Raw genomic sequence first — 22377 nt, forward strand, 5'->3', positions numbered from 1 at the left:
GCTTTATCTTGCACTAAGCGTTATTCACGTTATTCCCTTTACCATATATCTGTACACTGAACGGCTTGATTGTAATCATATAATCTCTTTCCGCAACAAAAGCTTTTCACTGTACCTCAGTACATATGGCAATAAGCTAAACTCAAACTCAAACATGCCTGTCTTGACAAGCATGTGGGGAAGCTCATGACAGCAATATTGCTTGCCCCCTGATACCCAATTCCAACAGTGAAAGGACCCTTGGCCTTTGCAGATTCACAATGCAGATTCTAATCACCCCTTCTGTAATCCAGAGGAGTGGTCCCACTTGGGAACTGCTGCTTTAAGAGGTTGTGCAGTGGTAGAAGGTTACTGTATACGACAGCATCTGGGTCTTTTGCATGACCTCGGAAGTGAAGATTGGCAAGCCGAATGAACATGACACAGAACACTGTGCATATTAGAACATTGCTCCCACTCAATCTTACTTGAAACCGGCCAAGGTCCCCGACATAACATCATTTCAGTGAGTAAAATAACATTCCAGAGCCTTTCTTCCAAACATCATTATGCCTTCTGTGGAAAAGAAGGACATGTACAACTTGAAAACTATTTTTGAAATATTGCAGCCCTCAAGGGCATATAAAATGGCATCTTGGAGTTGGAAAGTTTGAGTATTTTCTTTGCCAATTCCTTTCAAAGATAAGGTGCGTTTTAAGTAAACATGCATTTGCACCAGTTTTTAAAATATTTGCTGGAACCTTGTACGCCAGGTGCTGTAGCAAGTCAACTGTTGCAATGATGATGTGTTTATACCTGACAAGGACAATAGGCAATTTCTCTCCAGATTCCCTGCAAATGTTCCCGTTCATTAGAGGCCAGGGTAAACATCTACATCAGAGTAATCCTCTGGAAAAGAACCTCTCCCTCCAGTAAGCTGACACCTTGCCTGGCTGCAAGCCACTTGTGCCAGCTGTCTCACCAGGTGCAGATAGTGCCTCTAGACTATCCTCTAAATTATACAATGTTGATATCTCAATTGTAATCATGTATTGCCTTTCTGCTGACTGGTTAACACAAAATAAAAGCTTTTCACTGTACCTCGGTGCAAATGACAATAAACTAAACTAAACTAAATACCTGTGTTCAAAAGGGAACTGCAGATGCTGGAATATCGAAGGTACACAAAATTGCTGGGGAAACTCAGCGGGTGCAGCAACGTCTATGGAGCGAAGGAAATAGGCGACGTTTCGGCCCAATTTTGTGTACCCTAAACTAAATACCTGATGTTTAAGAAAGAACTGCAGATGCTGGAAAAATCGAAGGTAGACAAAAATGGGTCTCAGTGGGTGAGGCAGCATCTATAGAGCGACTTTTCGGGTCGAGACCCTTCTTCAGACTGATGTGGGGGTGGGGGGGGGAGGGAAGAAGAAAGGAAGAGGCGGAGACAGTGGGCTGTGGGAGAGCTGGGAAGGGGAGGGGAAAGAGGGAGAAAGCAAGAACTTGGAGAAGTCAATGTTCATACCGCTGGGGTGTAAACTCCCCAAGCGAAATATGAGGTGCTGCTCCTCCAATTTGCGGTGGGACTCACTCTGGCCATGGAGGAGACCCAGGACAGAAAGATCGGATTCGGAGTGAGAGGGAGAGTTGAAGTGCTGAGCCACCGGGAGATCAGGTTGGTTATTGCGAACTGAGCGGAGGTGTTGGGCGAAGCGATCGCCAAGCCTACGCTTGGTCTCACCGATGTAGAGCAACTGACACCTAGAGCAGCGGATGCAATAGATGAGGTTGGAGGAGGTGCAGGTGAACCTCTTCTTCACCTAGAAAGGCTGCTTAGGTCCTTGGATGGAGTCAAGGGGGGAGGTAAAGTGACAAGTGTAGCATTTCCTGCAGTTGCAAGGGAAAGTACCAGAGGAGGGGATGGTTTGGGTGGGAAGTGACGAATTGACCAGGGAGTTATGGAGGGAGCGGTCTCTGCGGAAAGCCAAAAGGGGAGGAGATGGGAAGATGTGGCCAGTGGTGGGATCCCGTTGGAAATGGCAAAAATGTCGGAGGATTATCTGCTGTATGTGACGGCTGGTAGGGTGAAAGGTGAGGACAATGGGGACTCGGCCCTTGTTATGAGTGGGGGAATCGGGAGCGAGAGCAGAGCTACGGGATATAGAAGAGACCCTGGTGAGAGCCTCATCTATTGTCAAATAGGGGAACCCCCATTACCTAAAGAATGAGGACATCTCCGATGCCCTGGAGTGGAACACTTCATCCTGGGTGCAGATGCGGCGTAGACGGAGTAATTGAGAGTAGGGGATAGAGTCCTTACAGGAAGCAGGGTGGGAAGAAGTGTAGTCCAGATGGCCAAGGGAGTCAGTGGGTTTGTAGTAGATGTCGGTCAGCAGTCTGTTACCTGCGATGGAGATAGTGAGGTCTAGAAATGGTAGGGAAATGATAGGGAAATGGTCCAGGTGAATTTGAGTGCCGGATGGAAGTTATTGGTGAAATGGATGAAGTCAGGGAGTTCTGCATGGATGCAGGAGGTAGCACCAATGTGGTTGTCGATGTAGCAGAGGTAGAGTTCGGGGATAGGGCCTAGAACAAGGATTGTTCGACGTACCATACAAAGTGGCAGGCATAGCTGGGGCCCATGCGCATGCCCATAGCTACGCCTTGGATTTGGAGGAAATGGGAGGAGTCAAACGAAAAGTTGTTGAGGGTAAGTACCAGCTCCGCTCACCGAACTTATTTCCACATACCTCGACTACATCCTATCCCCCCTGGTTAAATCCCTCCCTACCTATGTCCAAGACACCTCACACGCTCTTTATCTACATGACTTTCATTTTCCAGGCCCGCATTCCCTCATCTTCACCATGGATGTCCAGTCACTCTACACCTCCATCCCCCACCAGGAGGGTCTCAAAGCCCTCCGTTTCTTCCTCGACCGCAGAACCAACCAATCCCCGTCTACCGATACTCTCCTCCGCCTGGTCCTTACCCGCAACAACTTTTCGTTTGACTCCTCCCATTTTCTCTAAATCCAAGGCGTAGCTATGGGCACACACATGGGCCCCAGCTATGCCTGGCTCTATGTAGGGCTCATCGAACAATCCTTTCTTCGCTCTGCTCTCATTTCATAAAGATGCACCAGCAGGTTAATTAGCTGTTAATAATACTGCAAAACAATTGAAGTAAAACTGATGGCCATGAGAGAGAGAATAAATTGCAGAACCACTAGGAACTAAAGAGATGGGATTGGTATTGATGGGATTCTTCTGCTAAGAGGAAGTAGAAACTCAATGGTCTCCTTTTAAACAGTGGCAAGTAGTTGAGGCTCCGATTCTCTTGTAATGCAGTTATTCAGATGAGCTGCTAACCTGAAGCCCTGTCTACAATACTTTCTTCAATAGTCACAAACGATTACATAAAACTAATCTGAAGGAAACTAATGGGCCGGTCCCACTTAGGCGATTTTTCAACGGACTGCCAGCGACTGTCAAGTTGCCGGCAGTTGCCTCAAAAACTGGGAATTGGAACGGTGACTGTCAAAGTGGAACACACACACACACACACACACACACAAACATATCGTAAAGGCAAGGGCTAGGGCAAGCGGGGGGAGCGCTGTCTGAAATTCACACGGTGCAAAACCAAGGTGATACAGACACACACCGCGATGAACAGGAAGATTGTCGCTGTAATTAAGGCGGTTAGCACAGTCTACGGTAAGGCTTTAAAAGAGGAGAGAAGGGGGGAGAAGGAGTGGAGACAACTTTTAAGAGGCCAGACAACTTGTAATAAGCCAGAGATACACAGCTGTGAAGTCCGGCGGACATTTAACATTACCGGTCGGTTATCCTTGGTTCTGAAAACTCTTACTTGTGTTTTTTTTCCCCAACGAGCCAATGAAAATGACCGGTCAGCAAAGGCGATTAACTAAAACTACCTACTATGACCTCAACTACCCATAACTACATGGCGACCCCACTACAACTGCACCTACGACTACAGGATTATCAATTATCTCCATGGCGACCAATTGATGGTCACAGAAAAATTTTCAACGTGTTGATAAATTTGCGGTGACCATACTGAGGCCGCGACTAGTTCCCAGAATGCGGGAACTCCTCGCGACCATGAAGGAGACTCACCAGAGACCACCAGCGAACATGTGGCGACCATGTGGCGAGCGCAGAGTCTCCTGCACTCGCCTAAAAAGTCGCCTAAGTGGGACAGGCCCAATACCTTTCTTGTGGAAAGGTAAGTGGGCAGTCTTCGGGAGGGAAAGATGTTGACCAAGATGTACACATTAGGAACTGCAACTGCTGGAATCTTGAGCAAAACACGAAGAGCTACAGGAACTTTGCAGGTCAGGTGGAGGGAATGGATAGGTGATGTTTCAGGTCGGGACCCTTCTTTAGATCTATTCAGGCTTCTTCGGACTAAAGAAGAATGGTCCCAACATGAAAGGTCGCCTGCCAATCTCGCCCCAGATGCTGCTTGACCCAGTTGAGTTCCTCCAGCACTTTGTGTTTTGACCAGAATGTAATTCGGCACACATTGGGGAACACAAATTTAAGCTTTTAAAACATTAGCCTATCTCTCTGGAAATGGGTAATTTGGATATGCACCTCATGTGCATAATCATAGTCTGCAAGCATGGTGTATCTTTTGTAGCAACTTGTCTTGAATGCAAACCTGCATTTTTTCATATAACATCCAATCACATGTTTAGGTTTTACTATCTACTCCTGTAAGTTGAGGAAGAAATTCTCCAGATTACTTGAAATGGAATAAAAATATTTCCCTACCCTATTTAAAATGTAAGGTACACAAAAATGCTGGAGAAACTCAGCGGGTGCAGCAGCATCTATGGAGCGAAGGAAATAGGCAACGTTTCGGGCCGAAACCCTTCATCAGTTGCCTTTTCCTTCGCTCCATAGATGCTGCTGCACCCGCTGAGTTTCTCCAGCATTTTTGTGTACCTTCGATTTTCCAGCATCTGCAGTTCCTTCTTAAACTATTTAAAATGTACATCAGTTCGGTAAGTTTTCCAATCACATTTTTCATCAATTGTTGCTCTGTCTATTCCCGTTCACGGGTACCTTGTAACTTTTTCTGAATTACTTTTCTTAGAGTATAGAATGTTTGGAGACTGTCAGATGGGTCTCAGTGGAAAGTGCTAGGGATTAAAACAACTACATGTGCTAGGCCTTGAAGTATTCTTGTTCCTCCACTTCAGCGGTCATGCTGACTATTTGGCACAAACTCTGTTATTTTCTTTTGGCTAGTAGGGATGAAATTTGATATATATGAAAACAAATTAAGTTGGGTGTGAAAATGAGCCACTGCTGTATTATCCACGAGAGGAATTTATATGGTGCTTTGAAGGTAAATATCCTAAGGTTCTTCACAAAAGCACAATCAAACAAAGATTTGACATCTGCTCAAAGAAAATAAGAGGTAAACTTCAAAGAATATCTCCCAAGAGATTGACGGAGACAAGAGTTAATTCCTAAACTTATGAGTAAATGTGCAGCCACCAATGACAGGCCAAGGGAAGGCTAGATGTACAAACAGGCAGAAATGAGAAGACCAGTGAGTTGTACGACAAGGTCCCATTAACACCAATGAATTAAACAAACAGATGGAGACACAAAGATCTGCAGCAGCTGGAATCTGGTGTAAAGTGGTGTAAAACAGGTCGGGCAGCATCTGTGGAGGGAATGGATCGATCAAAATCAAAAAGGGCAACTTTTCAACATAATTGTATAAGGGGTAAGAGCATTGTAAAAACAAGCCTGAAGGCTTTGTGTCTCAATGCAAGGAGCATTCGTAATAAGGTGGATGAGTTGAATGTGCAGATAGCTATTAATGATTATGATATAGTTGGGACCACGGAGACATGGCTCCAGGGTGACCAAGGCTGGGAGCTGAACGTCCAGGGATATTCAATATTCAGGAGGGATAGGCAGAAAGGAAAAGGAGGTGGGGTAGCGTTGCTGGTTAGAGAGGAGATTAACGCAATGGAAAGGAAGGGCATTAGCTTGGAGGATGTGGAATCGATATGGGTCCCACCCACATTATAACGGGCAGTCTAAAATTTAAAGGCACATGCCATCCACAATGACATGCAAAACAGGCTAAATGGGCACTACAGTTGTGTACAGGCCACCAAACAGTAGTAGTGGAGTTGGGGATGGCATCAAACAGGAAATTAGAAATGCGTGCAACAAAGATAAAACAGTTATAATGGGTGACTTCAATCTACATATAGATTGGGTGAATCAAATTGGCAGGGGTGCTGAGGAAGAGGATTTCTTGGAATGTGTGCGGGATAGTTTTCTAAACCAACATGTAGAGGAACCAATGAGAGAGCAGGCTACTCTAGACTGGGTATTGAGTAATGAGGAAGGGTTAGTTAGCAGTCTTGTTGTGCGTGCCCCCTTGGGCAAGAGTGACCATAATATGGTTGAGTTCTTCATTAGGATGGAGAGTGACATTGTTAATTCAGAAACAAGGGTTCTGAACTTAAAGAAAGGTAACTTTGAGGGTATGGGATGTGAATTGGCCAAGATTGACTGGCAATTGATTCTTAAAGGGTTGACGGTGGGTATGCAATGGAAGGCATTTAAAGACTGCATGGATGAACTACAACAATTGTTCATCCCAGTTTGGCAAAAGAATAAATCAGGGAAGGTAGTGCATCCGTGTATAACAAGGGAAATCAGGGATAGTATCAAAACAAAAGATGAAACGTACAAATTAACCAGAAAAAGCAGCCTACCAGAGGACTGGGAGAAATTCAGAGTCCAGCAGAGGAGGGCAAAGGGCTTAATTAGGAAAGGGAAAATAGATTATGAAAGAAAACTGGCAGGGAACATAAAAACTGACTGCAAAGTTTTTATAGATATGTGAAGAGAAAGAGATTAGTTAAAACAAATGTAGGTCCCTTGCAGTCAGAAACAGGTGAATTGATCATGGGGAACAAGGACATGGCAGACCAATTGAATAAATACTTTGGTTCCGTCTTCAGTAAGGAAGACATAAATAATCTGCCGGAAATAGCAGGGGACCGCGGGTCAAATGAGATGGAGGAACTGAGTGAAATCCAGGTTAGTCGGGAAGTGGTGTTAGGTAAATTGAATGGATTAAAGGCCGATAAATCCGCAGGGCCGGACAGGCTGCATCCCAGAGTACTTAAGGAAGTAGCCCCAGAAATAGTGGATGCATTAGTGATAATTTTTCAAAACTCTTTAGATTCTGGAGTAGTTCCTGAGGATTGGAGGGTAGCTAATGTAACCCCACTTTTTAAAAAGGAAGGGAGAGAGAAAACGGGGAATTACAGACCAGTTAGTCTAACACCGGTAGTGGGGAAACTGCTAGAATCAAAGATGGGATAGCAGCACATTTGGAAAGTGGTGAAATCATTGGACAAAGTCAGCATGGATTTACGAAAGGTAAATCATGTCTGACGAATCTTATAGAATTTTTCGAGGATATAACTAGTACTGTGGATAAAGGAGAACCAGTGGATGTGTTATATCTGGACTTTAAGAAGGCTTTCGACAAGGTCCCACATAAGAGATTAGTATACAAACCTAAAGCACATGGTATTGGGGGTTCAGTATTGATGTGGATAGAGAACTGGCTGGCAAACAGGAAGCAAAGAGTAGGAGTAAACGGGTCCTTTTCAGAATGGCAGGCAGTGACTAGTGGGGTACCGCAAGGCTCAGTGCTGGGACCCCAGCTATTCACAATATATATTAATGATTTGGACGAGGGAATTGAATGCAACATCTCCAAGTTTGTGGATGACACGAAGCTGGGGGGCAGTGTTCGCTGTGAAGAGGATGCTAGTAGGCTGCAAAGTGACTTGGATAGGCTGTGTGAGTGGGCAAATGCATGGCAGATGCAGTATAATGTGGATAAATGTGAGGTTATCCACTTTGGTGGCAAAAACAGGATAGTAGACTATTATCTAAATGGTGTCCGATTAGGAAAAGGGGAGATGCAACGAGACCTAGGTGTCATGGTACACCAGTCATTGAAAGTAGGCATGCAGGTGCAGCAGGCAGTGAAGAAAGTGAATGGTATGTTAGCATTCATAGCAAAAGGATTTGAGTATAGGAGCAGGGAGGTTCTACTGCAGTTGTACAGGGTATTGTTGAGACCACACCTGGAGTATTGTGTACAGTTTTGGTCTCGAAATCTGAGGAAAGACATTCTTGCCATAGAGGGAGTACAGAGAAGGTTCACCAGACTGATTCCTGGGATGTCAGGCCTTTCATATGAAGAAAGACTGGATAGACTAGGCTTGTACTCGCTAGAATTTAGAAGATTGAGGGGGGATCTTATAGAAACTTACAAAATTCTTAAGAGCACAGTTGTTTTTCTGATGAATGTAATTGCTGCTTCTATTTCTCCCTCCAGGGATGCTGCCTGACCTACTAAGTATTTCTGACACTCAATGATTTAGTTTGGATTTTTAGAACCTGAAGGAAATTTCATTTTTATATTTGGTGCTCTTTTTCTATTGTTTATCGTATATTATTATCAACATTAGTATGACCAAAGAGCCAATTGTTGACTTTAGAAGAGGAAAGGTGAGGGTCCACAAACCGTCTTCATTGACGGGACAGTGGTGGAGAGAGTCAACAACTTCATGTTCCTGGGTGTGTATATCTCTGAAAATCTGTCTTGGACCCGCACATTGATGCAATCATGGCAAGCCCATCAACACCTCTACTTCCTTAGAAGATTGAGGAAATTTGGTATGTCGACGAATACTCTATTGACATTCTATGTGCACAGTACAGAACATATTGACTGGTTGCATCACAGCTTGTTTCGGCAACTCAAACACCCAGAAAGAAATTACAAAAAAAGTGGACACTGACCAGTCTGTGACGGGAACTGACCTCCCCACCATCGAATGGATCTACAGGAGTCTCTGGCTCAAAAAGCTAATCAGCATCATAAGGGATCCATACCACCCTGGCTGCACTCTCATTTCACTCTTGCCATCAGGAAGAAGTTATAGGAGCCTAACAATGGTGACATCCAGGTTCAGGAGCAGCAACTTCCCAACAACTAACATGCCAATTAACACTATAAACATCGACTAAAGTTCAAACTACGAACTGTCTTGGATGCACTAGGGACTTTGAGCTTCGGGTTTTGCACTAATATTGTTTTTTCTTTATTGAACTTCCTGTTTTGTTTGTTTTACTATGTTATTGATTTGGGTACTGTTTACCGACCTGTTATGCTGCAATAATTTAATTATTTATTTAGAAGATTCTACACTATACAGTCAGAACTTAAAATAAAAGAAACAATCACAGAGAAGTACAGAAACATTTAAGCATCTCTGATATGTGAAGCAGTAAGTGGTACATGTGATGAGTCATGAGATCAGAAGACAGAGGGGAAGATGTAGGGACAATGGGCTCCATGGAGTGGTGACGTTTTGGGTTGAGACCCTTCTTTAGATTCCCTCTGTTTTTAGTGTTTTTAGTTTAATTTAAAGATACAGTGTGGAAACAGGCCCTATGGCCCACCGAGTCCACGCCGACCACCGATCACCCGTACACTAGATCTATCCCACACATTAGCGGAGAAAGTCAAGTCAAGAGTGTTTTATTCTCTCACGTCCCAGTTAGAACAATTATATCCTTACTTGCAGCAGCACAACAGAATATGTAAACATAGTACTCTGTAAACAATGTTATATACAAGAAAACAAAACGGTGCATATTTATATATGAATATCTATATTACTAAATCTCTGTTCTTGACCACTTTTGGCCTACTGTGCTGCGATATCCGAGAGAACGCCGCCACCTACGGCCGTCATTTTTGGCCACCTCGCTCAGAGCCCCCCTCCGCCGCATGTGTGCCGAGGATTTTTCCCGTCGATGAAAAATGACAGAGATATTAATGTTTTTACACAATTCCCCATTCTCTCTGCTGCCCCTGCTGGAGGGAGGGGGAGGGACAATGAAACCAGGAAGTGGTGTGCCTCAATCAGTCTCTGCAAGTGGTGTGCCTCAATCACTCTGCAACATGGAGGGCACTCTGAGCTCTGAATGACACTGAACACATTTCTTCACACCTGTGAGTAAGTACCCTCAATGTGGTTTGAAAATGAAAATATGGTTAGTTTGAAATAAAAAAGCACTGCCTGCAAATGGTTGTTTGGGGGGTTTGGGTTCCTCTCTCTCCCACCTCTCTCTCTCCCTATCCCTCTCTCTTTCTCTCTCTCTCCCCCGTCTCTCGCACTTTCTCTCTCTCTCTCCCCTCCTCTCTCCCCAACCCCCCTCTCCTCTCCCCCCCTCTCCTCTCCCCCCTCTCCTCTTCCCCCCCTCTCCTCTCCTCCCCCACCTCTCCTCTCCTCTCCCCCCCTCCTCTCCTCGCCCCCCTCCCCCACTCTCTCCCCTCTTTTTCTCCCCCTCCTCCCCTCCATCCCCTCCCCCACCGTCCCTCCCCTAAACCCCCTCCCCTCCACACACCCCTTCCCTCCACCCTCTCTCCCTCTCCTTGCTCCCCTCTCCCCCTCCCCTCACCTCACCCCCCCTCTCAGCACACCCTCTCTCTCCTCGCCTCCCTCCCCCACTCTCCCCCCTCTCTCTCTCCCCTCCTCCCCTCCATCCCCTCCCCCACCTTCGCTCCCTCCCCTAAATCCCCCCCTCCCTCCCCTAAACCCCCTCCCCTCCACACCCCCTACCCTCTTCCCTCCACCCTCCCTCCCCCTCCCTGCTCCCCACCGCTCCCCCTCATCCCCTCTCAGCACCCCCTCTCTCTCCCCCTCACTCTCACCCTCTCTCTCTCCTCCCCTCCTCCCCCACCTTTCCCCCCTCACCCACCCTCCCTCTTCTCCTCCTCTGTACCCCCCTCTCCCTCTTGCCCCTCTCTCTGTGTCTCTGTCTCTCTCTCTGTCTCTGCCCTCACTCTCTACCCCCGCCCCCTCTAGATGTGACGGCAAGTTGGGGGCTATGCGTCAGTAGATAGGGTGGTTATGGGGTAAAAGGAGCAAATTAATAATATTAATATAATATCAAGGGGGCTAATTAGCGTGAGTGCGGGGGATAGTTAATGTGTGTGACGCTGCATGCCGCCTCCCCCCCCACAACCGCACGTTGGGGGAACAGACCCAATGGGTCTGCACTTGGTCTAGTATAACTATATGTATATGTGTGTGTGTGTGTAATATATATACACACACACACAATTTCCTCCTGGAATTAATAAAGTTCTATCGTATAGAGGGGGATAGGGGGCACTGTCCTGTGCGCGGCTGCCCTGCCAGCAGTTGTCTGTCTTTTCACCGTTTTATTTTTATTTTTAGTTAGTTAAAGTGTTTTGTTTGGAGGTCTAGACTTTTTTGTGTGGGGGGTGGGAGAAAGGGGGAAACTGCCATTCAGGGTCCCTACCTGGTTGGAGAGGCAGCTTTTCTCCGGGCTGCAGCTTCGACCCGTCCTCGCGGCCTACCAGCGGGCCTGGAGTGGCGTTTCCTGTCGCGGACCGCCAGAACCTCGGCTTCGGCGGCGGCACAGCGCTGGAGCGCTATCGTGGAGCGGGCGATGCCTTGAGCTGAGACCGCCGGGAACAACATCGCGGAGCTGCGGGACTGTGGAGCGACCAGCTGCGGGCGGCGGCGCCGAACTTTACACCGGGAGCCTGGGATCTCGCGACGAGATCGCCAGTTGTGGAGCTCCATCCGGCGAGGCCTTGTCGGCTTCGGAAGCCGCGGCCTCCAGTACGGAGGCGGCCGTTCCAGGGTTCCCATGCCGCTGGGAGGACTCTCACGACGCTGGAGCACCACCACCCGGCAAGAACGACCAGGAACATCGGGCCTCCGTAGAGGCAACTGTGGAGGCCTCAATAGGCCCGACTATGGGTGAACTGGAGTTGGGGACTGGACTTTGTGCCTTCCCTCATGGTGGGAGCCATTGTGGGGGGAAGTTCTTTGTGTTTAAGACTCTCATTGGTGTTATGTCTGTATTTTTTTGTGTACTGCAAAATGGCAAAAAGCATTTCACTTCATTACACCTCGGTGTATGTGAATGTGACTAATAAAAACCTTTGAATACTTTGAATATAGTATCGTGTGTGTAGGAAAGAACTGCAGATGCTGGTTTAAACTGAAGATAGACACAAAAAGCTGGAGTAACTCAACAGGTCAGACAGAATTTCTGGACAAAAGGAAAATATTACGTTTTGGGTTGGGTCTGAAATAGGTTCTTGCACACCTTTGGAATGTAGAAGGAAACAAGAGCACCCGGAGAAAACCCATGTGATCAAAGGGAAAAGGAGCAAACTCCATAAAGACAGCACCCATATTCAGGATCAATTCCGGGTCGCTGGCACTTTTAGGCAGCAACTTTATGGCCAATGTACTGCCCCATAGTCTTGAACTTAATTAAAACATTTAAAGGGGGACATAGCGTCATTTGGAGATTTAAAACTCAAAATGGATATTTTCATTTTTTTAGTAACCAAAGTTATCAACGTATAATTTTTTGTGTGTTGGAAAACAAAATATAGTGGCACAGCTGGTAGACTTGAAGAAAGGAAGAGGCAGAGACAGTGGGCTGTGAGAAAGCTGGGAAGGGAAGGAGAAAGCAGGGATTGCCTGAAATTGAAGAAGTAAACGTTCATACCGCTGGGGTGTAAACTGCCCAAGCGAAATATGAGGTGCTGCTCCTCCAATTTACGGTGGGCCTCACTCTGGCCATGGAAGTGTCCCAGGACAGAAAGGTCGGATTCGGAATGGGACGGGGAGTTGAAGTGCTGAGCCACCGGGAGATCAGGTTGGTTATTGCGGACCGAGCGGAGGTGTTGGGCGAAGCGATCGCCAAGCCTACGCTTGGTCTCACCGGTGTAGAGCAGCTGACACCTAGAGCAGCGGATGCAATAGATGAGGTTAGAGGAGGTGCAGGTGAACCTCTGCCGCATCTGGAAAGACTGCTTGGGTCCTTGAATGGAATCAAGGGGGGAGGTAAAGCGACAAGTGTAGCATTTCCCGCAGTTGCAAGGGAAAGTGCCAGGAGAGGGGGTGGTTTGGGTGGGAAGGAACGAATTGATCAGGGAGTTACGGAGGGAGAGATCTCTGCGGAAAGTCAACAGGGGGGGAGGAGATGGGAAGATGTGGCCAGTGGTGGGATCTCATTGGTAGACAAAAAGGCTGGAGAAAATCAGCGTGTAAGGTAGCATCTATGGAGTGAATGAATAGACGACGTTTCGGTTCAAGACCATTCTTCAGATTGATGTCGGGGGGGGGGACACGAAAAAGAAAGGAAGAGGCGGAGACAGTAGGCTGTGGGAGAGCTGGGAATGGGAGGGGAAGGAGGGAAAAGCAAGGACTACCTGAAATTAGAGAGGCCAATGTTCATACTGCTGGGGTGTAAACTACCCAAGCAAATATGAGGTGCTGCTCCTCCAATATGCGGTGGGCCATGGAGGAGGCCCAGGACAGAAATGTCGGATTCGGAATGGGAAGGGTTGAAATGTTGAGCCACCGGGAGATCAGGTTGGTTATTGCGAACTGGTTGGCGGTGTTGTGCGAAGCGATCGCCAAGCCTGCACTTGGTCTCACCGAGGCTGATCATACGCTGAATAATCGAACCACATTTTTGTTTGGAAATGGAAAGAAATAAAAGAAATTGCATTCATTGCAACGTGTAAAAAGAGTTGAGATACTGTATTGTAATTTTGCTGCATGTCATTGTGGTATATATCATGTCTTGCTTGGTGAATATGTTTAGTTTGTGACTTTATTTGAAGCAGAAATAATATGTGAATGCTTCATTGAGCATAATTCCGACTGGTAACTACGCACTTCGGCTGAGCTCATTATCACACGCGTTAAGCAAGCCATTTTAAATGACCACCTAAACTGTAATTTGGCAACTTAAAAAGCTGCCAAGGTTGCCCGGCTGACAAAAGAGAAAAAAAATTAAGTGAAAACCCTGCAAGGTGTATAATATTTTTGACACTGTCATAGGCCTTTCTTACATATGCTGTCACATCGCACAGTAGTCTCTAAACAACCCTTCAGTAATTTTCCTTGCCCTCCATTTCAGAATAATAGTGTTTTAAGCCAATAACTCAACACTAGCACTGGCAATAAATAATTAAATAAATAGCGCAGCTTTCCAGCCCCTTATCCCACGCTCGGCTGCAAATCGGTGTCAATCTGGTGGACCATCTTCCCCTAATCGTGTGGGTGGGGGATTGGGAAGGGCCTCACAAGTGGAACAGCTTAGGGCTTCTCTTCATCTAAATCCGGCCCTGTTCCCGACCTTCATTATTCTTCCTCTCCCCACCCTCCACTAACCCCCCTCTGCTTCCTCCCCTCACCCCCTCCCTCCCTTTCTCCCTCTTCCCCCTCCCCTCCTCCATTAACTTGCCATCCCTCTTCCTACCCTTATCCTCCATTCCCCCTAATCCCCAGCACCCCCCCCTCCTCTTCACCCTCCCTCTTCTTTCCACTCTCCTCCTCCTCACCCCCACTCCCTCCCTCCTTTCTCCGACCCTCAGTCACTCCCTCCCTCCCTCCCTCCCACCCTCCCTAACCCCTCTCCCCTCCTCTACCTCTAACCCCCTCCTCCCCCACTCCTTACCGCCCCTCTATCCCTGTCCCCCCACTCTCTCTCCTCACCTCCCCCAATGGCCCTCCACTCCCTCTATCCTCCACTCCCTACCTCCCCCTCCTCCCCCTCTATCCCCCCTCCTCCCCACTCTCCCTTCACACTTCCCTCACTTTCCACTCCCTCTTCCTCCCTACCCCCCTACTCTCCCGTGCTCCCCAATCCTCACCCTCCCCCTATCCCACCAACCCCCCCCAAAATGAAAATCGCGATGTTTTAAAAAAAATGAAATTCTCAATGAAAATCGCGATTTTTCTTTAATATAACCAAAGCACAATGTTAGGTTAATGAAAATAGAAGAATTCGATTAAAATTGAGGGTTTTTTTAGAATAAAATCAATGTCAATGAAAATCGTGAATTTTTTTTTAGTGAGATTTGGGATCCTATTGTGACATCGTTGTGACATCGAATGTGACTGATGGGCAGGGCAAGTGGAAGAATGTTTTTTGTAAAATTCAATAACTTGTAAAGTAAAACATCAATCTGAACAAATCTTGTTGCATTTACATCACAGGACAATGGTGAGTAAGGTAGGCCAAAAATTGTAGCGCTATCGTGTACCATTTTGGCGCAGTTTCGGGAACACACACACACGCATATACAAACAAACAAGATGAGAGTTTTAGTAATATACTAGACCAAGTTGGACCCGTTGAGTCCCTGTCACATGGGAGAGCTGGTCCCCAAACGAGATATTATTAAGAAATCTTGTTTTTTAAATAAGATTAGCGATCACAGATTTGCTGCTAAATGAGATTCCATTGTGATGTAATGGTGTTTATGTAAATGAGATCCCATTGTGGTGTCATAGCTGCTAACTGCCACTGCACTTGAAGTTATTGTTCTCAAAGTGGGATTTTGTAAAGTTAAAAATGTGAATAACTTGTAAAATATAACATCAATCTGAATGAAACTTGAGACCACACCACACCACAGGACAATTATGAGTAAAGTGGTGCAAATATGGTAGCGCTATCGTGTAGACAGACACACGCACACACGCACAGAAACAAACAAGATGAAAGTTTTAATAATATATAGATAGATAGAAATGATAAACATTGCCAATACATAGAGTCATATAATAGATTTATAGAATCTTACAGCATGGAAATAGGGCTTTCAACCCACCTGGTCTGCATACACTATTGAGCATCCATTTACACTAATAAAAGTAATTGCAATTCAAGCAGCAAGTTTTAACATAGATTTAATAAAGAGCCCAATTTTGTTAAGCCCTGTTTTTCCAAAGATTTTTCAATGCACTCTTAAAGTTAAAGGTCAAATGTTGACTATATATGGGTATTTACTCAACCTAGTTATGAGCAAAAAGTAAAATGTGTTCACAGTGCATAGAAATATATAATTGACAATATTGATGTTTTAATTGCTGAGTTTTCTCAGAGTGCTTATAATGATTTGAAGGATAACGGTTCTCCAAGCTTTCATGATGTTCCGTTTGACCCTCCAGAAACAGTGGCATCTGACCTGGGGTGAAGCAGAGAGGAAGCCATGTGGCCGATGTTGGTAAACACTATCCTCGTGCTTCTTTTATTAAACACGATCTGGCATGGCACCAACTACAGCAGAGTGTGATTATCTTGCAGATCATGTGGATTGAATACAAACAGACAGGCGACTGAGGGAACTGAGCCAACTCCTGTCCACCAACATCAGCTGCCATCACCAAGGTGACGGGGACTAACAATGTGCTAGCAAACGGCAAGGAAAACCACCCATTGTTTCACAAATCCTCCAGTTACGTGTTTTTTCCCCTTAAAAATAATATTTATTTACTCATTACTTGTCACACTTCCAAGGTTTTATTTCTACACTTTAAAAATAAAATCTGAACAATAATTCCAAACCTTTGTTTCACGTTGTGTTATATTTTCTCTTGGTAAACATCATTGTATTGCTGTGTTGAAAGATCCTGATGCTAAATTTGGAGATGCATTTCTAAATCCAACTAAATTTAGGTTGCAATTCGATTGTGATTGGGCAATTTTTGGAACATGGCACTTTAATTATTATAAGAATGATATTTTGTTGATACCTAGCAAAAAACTATGGTGATCCAAGACATTTAGAATATCCGACTGCTAAAAATAGCTTAAGAAAAAGTCAGGTTTAATTATTTGGATATTTTTTAAATCAAAAGAAATGCAATATTTTGGTCATGAAGATTTCATGTGGAAGTAGTATGTTGTGATACCATGTTATGCCAGGTGTTTCCAAACATAAATGAAAGGTTTGCTAAACAAGCTTTTCATTAAGTTGTTACCTCTTTAAGGAAGCAGTGACCTGCAATCATCATATAATTAAACACCTGTCACATTTGGGAGGAGATTAAAAATTATTTCAGCATAAACAGTGTGCGGTGTATAAACGTCTTGGCGCAGCATTGAGGTAACTGAGATAGGCCTCCAACAAGTTATCTCACATTACATTTCATCTGGCAGGTAGTCAGCAGTTTCGTTCGGCTTCTGCAAACTTTTATGCAATGGGGGCTAATTAAAAGAACTATCTTTCCTGTTGATTCATCAGTGATGAGGAGACACACCAAGCAGGAGAGAAGTGGGCAGCACGGTGGCACATGGATAGTGTTGCTATCTTACAGTGGCAGGGATCCGAGTTCGATCCTGACTATGGGTGGTCTGTATGGAGTTTGTACTTTCTCCCTGCGTTTTCTCCTGGTCATATGGTCATAAGTAATAGGAGCAGAATTAGGCCATTCAGCCCATCAAGTCTACTCCGCCATTCAATCAATCTCTCCCTCCTAACCCCATTCGCCTGCCTTCTCCCCATAATCCCTGACACCCATACTAATCAAGAATCTATCTATCGCTGCCTCAGAAATCTCCATTCTTGGTTTCCACAGCCTTCTGTGGCAAAGAATTCCACAGATTCACTACCCAAATGAGAGCAGAGGTAGAAAGGTTTCCTTCCACACTCTAAAGACGTGCAGATTTGTAGGTTCATTGGCTTTGTAAAAATTGTAAATTGTCCCTAGTGTGAAGTACTAGTGTATGGGGATTGCTGGTCAGTGGGCCGAAGGACCTGTTCCACGTTGTATATCTAAAAGTGAAAGTAATTCCTACACTTTACATTTTTCTTGGTCTTCAGTTCCTCCCACACTGTCACTGCTTGGATGAGGGCAATCTACACAGGCATTTGGAGACACCACTCAAACACAGGATGGGAAATCACCCCACGGGGCCGCATGAGTGGTAATGGTGCCTGGTTTAAGGATAGTTTGCGAACACTACCGAATATAACACTAATGAATGTGTGGACGCTGGGAATGTCAGAAGCATCTTTGCACTGTTCTTGTTTTGGATATGTTTTGCGTATTTTTTTTAAAATTCTGAATAAATTTTATTCTTGGAAATTTAAAAAAAATTCAACACAGGCAATAAGAATGAGTGGTGGTGTGTTTTTAAGCACTGACATGAGAGCAGAGGTAAAGAGGTGAATTGAGGAGCTTAAGCTGATAAAAGATTGACCCCAGCTCATAAAACACTTTCCTGAGCTGCCACTCCTACATTCATGCCGATAAGAAAAGAGAACCATGTTCACAAATAATGCTGTGTTGTTCTTGGAATTGCACTGAGATTGTTAGCACAGCGTCATTTCATAGCCTTTATGTTTTATGATTTTGTGCCAAGACAGCAAGGACAAAGCACCCAAGGTAAGTTGCTGTTTTTGGCACTTGTTAAGGAATGGCTCTGGTGGTTTACCAGCTGCTGTTTTTGGATCAAATGTTCTAAAAGCAAGTATTTACATTATCGCACCTGACATGGGCAAATGCTATCTTGTATGTGCCACAAACCCACCCCCACACCTCAAACCACGGGCCTTGGACTTTGAATTCACATTCATTTCCTCTGATGGCTTCTACAAATGGGTGGGTGTTGCACCCACAAAGACGGAGATGAAAGCAGTGAGATGAGATCTCGTTATGTCCTTCCTTTCCCAGTCACATGGGATGAACTTGTACTTATACTTAACTTGTACTTAACATGAGTGCAACTACTTCAGTCCATAAAATAAATCTCCGGGCCACAGGACACTGCAGGTAAAATGGAGACAAAAGGAACTTCAGCTGCTGGAATCTTGCGGAGCACAAAGTGCTTGAGTAACTCAGTGGGTCAAGCAGCATCTATGGAGGACATGAATAGGTGTCGTTTCAGATTAGGACTTTTCTTCAGATGCTGAAGAAGGATCCCGATCTGTATCTGTGTAGGAAGGAACTGCAGACGCGGGTTTAAACCGAAGATAGACACAAAAAGCTGAAGAAACTCTGGCTCAGCTTCCAGGGATGCTGCCTGACTGGCTGAGTTACTCCAGCACTCTGTGTTCTGCACACAACACAGCAGGTACCCATTTTTATTTCTATTCTTCACACTTTTTGGGGGATTCTGAATCTTTTCATTAGTAGAAGATAAGATAAGGAACCAGATAAGCAGCATGCATACTGGTTGCTGGCCACCAGCTGTTGGTATCCCAGAATCCAAACTAAAATAACATAGCATGAAAAGCAGCTCAAGAACAATAATCATTTGGTGCGAATTTGTTGTTTCTTTGTTCAGTATAAACAAAAAAAAAGTTCCTTTAAATTGTGCAGCAGAAATTGATTTGTGCCCTTTAACAGCTTCTTTTTCTGAACCATCTGCTGTTAAGGTGCTTTAAAACTCAGTAACAGCAAACTTCCTTTAACACAATTTGTCTCTGCCATCTGCTATCATGAGGGCTGTAAACTGATGTTAGCATGGAACCAGGAAACTGCCCCAGGAGATGGTAATTCTGCCTTGCGGGACTGTCACAATAACTCATGCAGACAAAACTGCCTCCTCGGATTCTCCGCTGTCAGTGATTCCCAAAGGTCAGGGGTAAGGCCAGCTGGTTCCTGATGCTTGGTTGTCAACATTTGAAGGAGAAAGATCAGCCATGATTTTGTTAAGTTGTGGGGCAGCCATAAGGGGCCAAATGGCCTGCTCCTGCTTCTTATGATAGTTACCCTCCATTGTCCCATAAATAGGCTCCACGTGCACCGTAAACATGAATGGATGGATGGTAGGAACTGCAGCCCTCCTGCCCCTCCCAAGCAGCTTGAATGTTGCATTCCAAGCTACCAAGACTATAGAACCGTGCTCATTACAATACAGATCGATGATACCACTATACAGACCAGGGACATCATTGAACAGACTAGTAAGCATCACAATTGGATCAGTGACACCACAGTACACACCTGTACAGGCCTGTACACACCTGCCACAGTGATCAACACAATGCAGACTTGTGACAGTGTAGCAGTGATCATCACAATACAAGCCACTGTACAGGTAGTGATCATTACAATCCAGACCAGTGATGATACTTCCCGATCCATATTACTTGGTACGATACGATAGAACTTTATTCATCCTCAGAGGGAAATTGGTCTGCCAACAGTCATAACACACAAGGTACTTCAAGTAAACTTGAAATTAAAATTAAATTAAAAAGTGAAAAAAAAAAGACAAGCGACTGTTGGCTGGCTGCCGTGTGCATAGCTCCAGAACATTATTAGCGCAACTTCAAAAGGTGCCATAAAAACCAAGTCCATCGACTCGATAAGCAGCGGCTCATCGTAGGGGAGACTGTTGTACGAAATCAGGACACACTTGGGAAGACTACATTTTAGCTCAGTATCCAGGTGACTGAGGTGAACTATTTCTCTCAGGCTTTTCAGTCAAGCTATTTCACAGAACAATAGTGAGCCAATGTTGCAATCAATATCAAGCAGGCAGAAACAACATCAACATGATGGGCCTAACATTTAAAGATTTTCAGCTATATCTTCTTAGTAACAAATTCTCAGTAACAAACGCACACCTCCAGATTCAGGGACAGTTTCTTCCCAGCTATTATCAGGCAACTGAATCATCCTACCACAACCAGAGAGCAGTCCTGAACTACTATCTACCTCATTGGTAACCCTCGGACTATCCTTAAGTGGACTTTGTTGGCTTTACCTTGCACTAAACCTTATTCCCTTACCATGTATCTATACACTATAAATGGCTCGATTGTAATCATGTATTTCCACTGACAGGATAGCACGCAACAAAAGTGTTTCACTGTACCTTGATACACATAATAAACAAAATGTCCTGGGTCCGACTGACTTAAGCTTATATTCAATGCAAACCTCACTCTTTATTTCCCTTCCCACCTTTTCATTCATCTACAATTTGTCTTATGCTGTGGATAAACCCTCTATTGTTATGCCTCAAGCAACCTTTATGTATATTAACAATTGACATTATTCATGATTGAGACTGTACAATCAAACTGTCTTTGCTCCAAGTGCGTTGATCTGTTTTCCTGAGATCAACATCACATTAGTAGGTAGATTTGCCACAGCCAATAGTGCCCAAATATTGTTCCGTACTACAGGAGCTACCTCATTGTGAACTGATCTGGGGGACACTCTTTGAATATAATAATTAATGCCCACCAAGCCAGGCAGGATGGGTGGAGGGTTACTATTAGTTTGAAGAAGTCTCTCGACCCGAAATGTCATCTATCCATGTTCCCCATTGAAGCTGCCTGACCTGCATATTTAGCACAGCACTTTGTGTCCTTCTGTGGAAGGTTGATGGCCTTTCAAGTACAATAACAAGCAGATGATAGATTAAGTGTCACTGGAATGCCAGAAGGCAGTCAGTTACAGCATAGAAACAGGCCCTTTAATCTAACTGGTCCAAGCCGACAAAAATCCAACTTGCTTGCATTTAGCAGATACCTCAAAAGCTATTCTTTCCTTGAACCTATCTAAATCTTTTGTCTATCAGTCTGAAGGGTCCGAACTCGAAACCTCACCTATCCATGTTCTCCAAGGATGTTGCCAGACCTGCTGCGTTCCTCCAGCACTTTGCCTCTTTTTAAATATTGTAATTCACCTTCATAGGTTATTGAAATAATAGCCATATTGTTAATGTTGCAATCCCAAACATAAGTGGTTGGATAAACACTATGGGGATCTTGTGAAGAGTACTTTTATCTCACCTCTGTCTGAGTGTGTGGTTTGTGTCAACTTTTCTGGAAGCACAGTATGCTTGCTGATCTTTAGCATCAGTCTGTCCCATACCCATAATTACTGTACCTGTCAATGAATTTATTTCCCTAGAATATCCGTGGTTAGAGCAGAAATCTTTTTGCAGTTGATTTTTTTTAAAGGAGGGCAACTTAGAACTTCATCCTGAAATCTTCTCATGAAACTATTTTTAAATAAATGTTATTCCCTACTTGTGATCAGTAGATTCGTGATCAGTGTAAACGTGTAAACAATTGGTTACCTAGCCATAATAATGTTGTCGCTACTGTTTTAATACATGTCGGCAATTTGCCTCAGTGAGCAAAAGATGCTGCAAGAGGTTTTCCAGCCAGTACCCTGCAAATGAGGCAAGTAATATATAGCCTTATTCTGAGCCGTTATAACTACATGCATGACTAAAGAAGTCCAATGATTTTACACAGGCATACTTGACAGAACTTTCTCAAAAAATGTTAATGTATCAATAAAATCCTGTTATTTCTTCCAACTCCTTGTCTGCAAAGGAAGTACCATCCTGAACACATGCAGCACTTATATAATAGTTACCCCGCCCCATAATTGCCTCTCTTCCAGAGTTGATGTCATATAATTGTAAGATACTACACACGACTGATTTCATTCTAAAATATTCCACACTCCCACCA

This window comes from Amblyraja radiata, chromosome 5 (genome assembly GCF_010909765.2).
Source record: "Amblyraja radiata isolate CabotCenter1 chromosome 5, sAmbRad1.1.pri, whole genome shotgun sequence".
Classification (NCBI taxonomy): Eukaryota; Metazoa; Chordata; class Chondrichthyes; order Rajiformes; family Rajidae; genus Amblyraja; species Amblyraja radiata.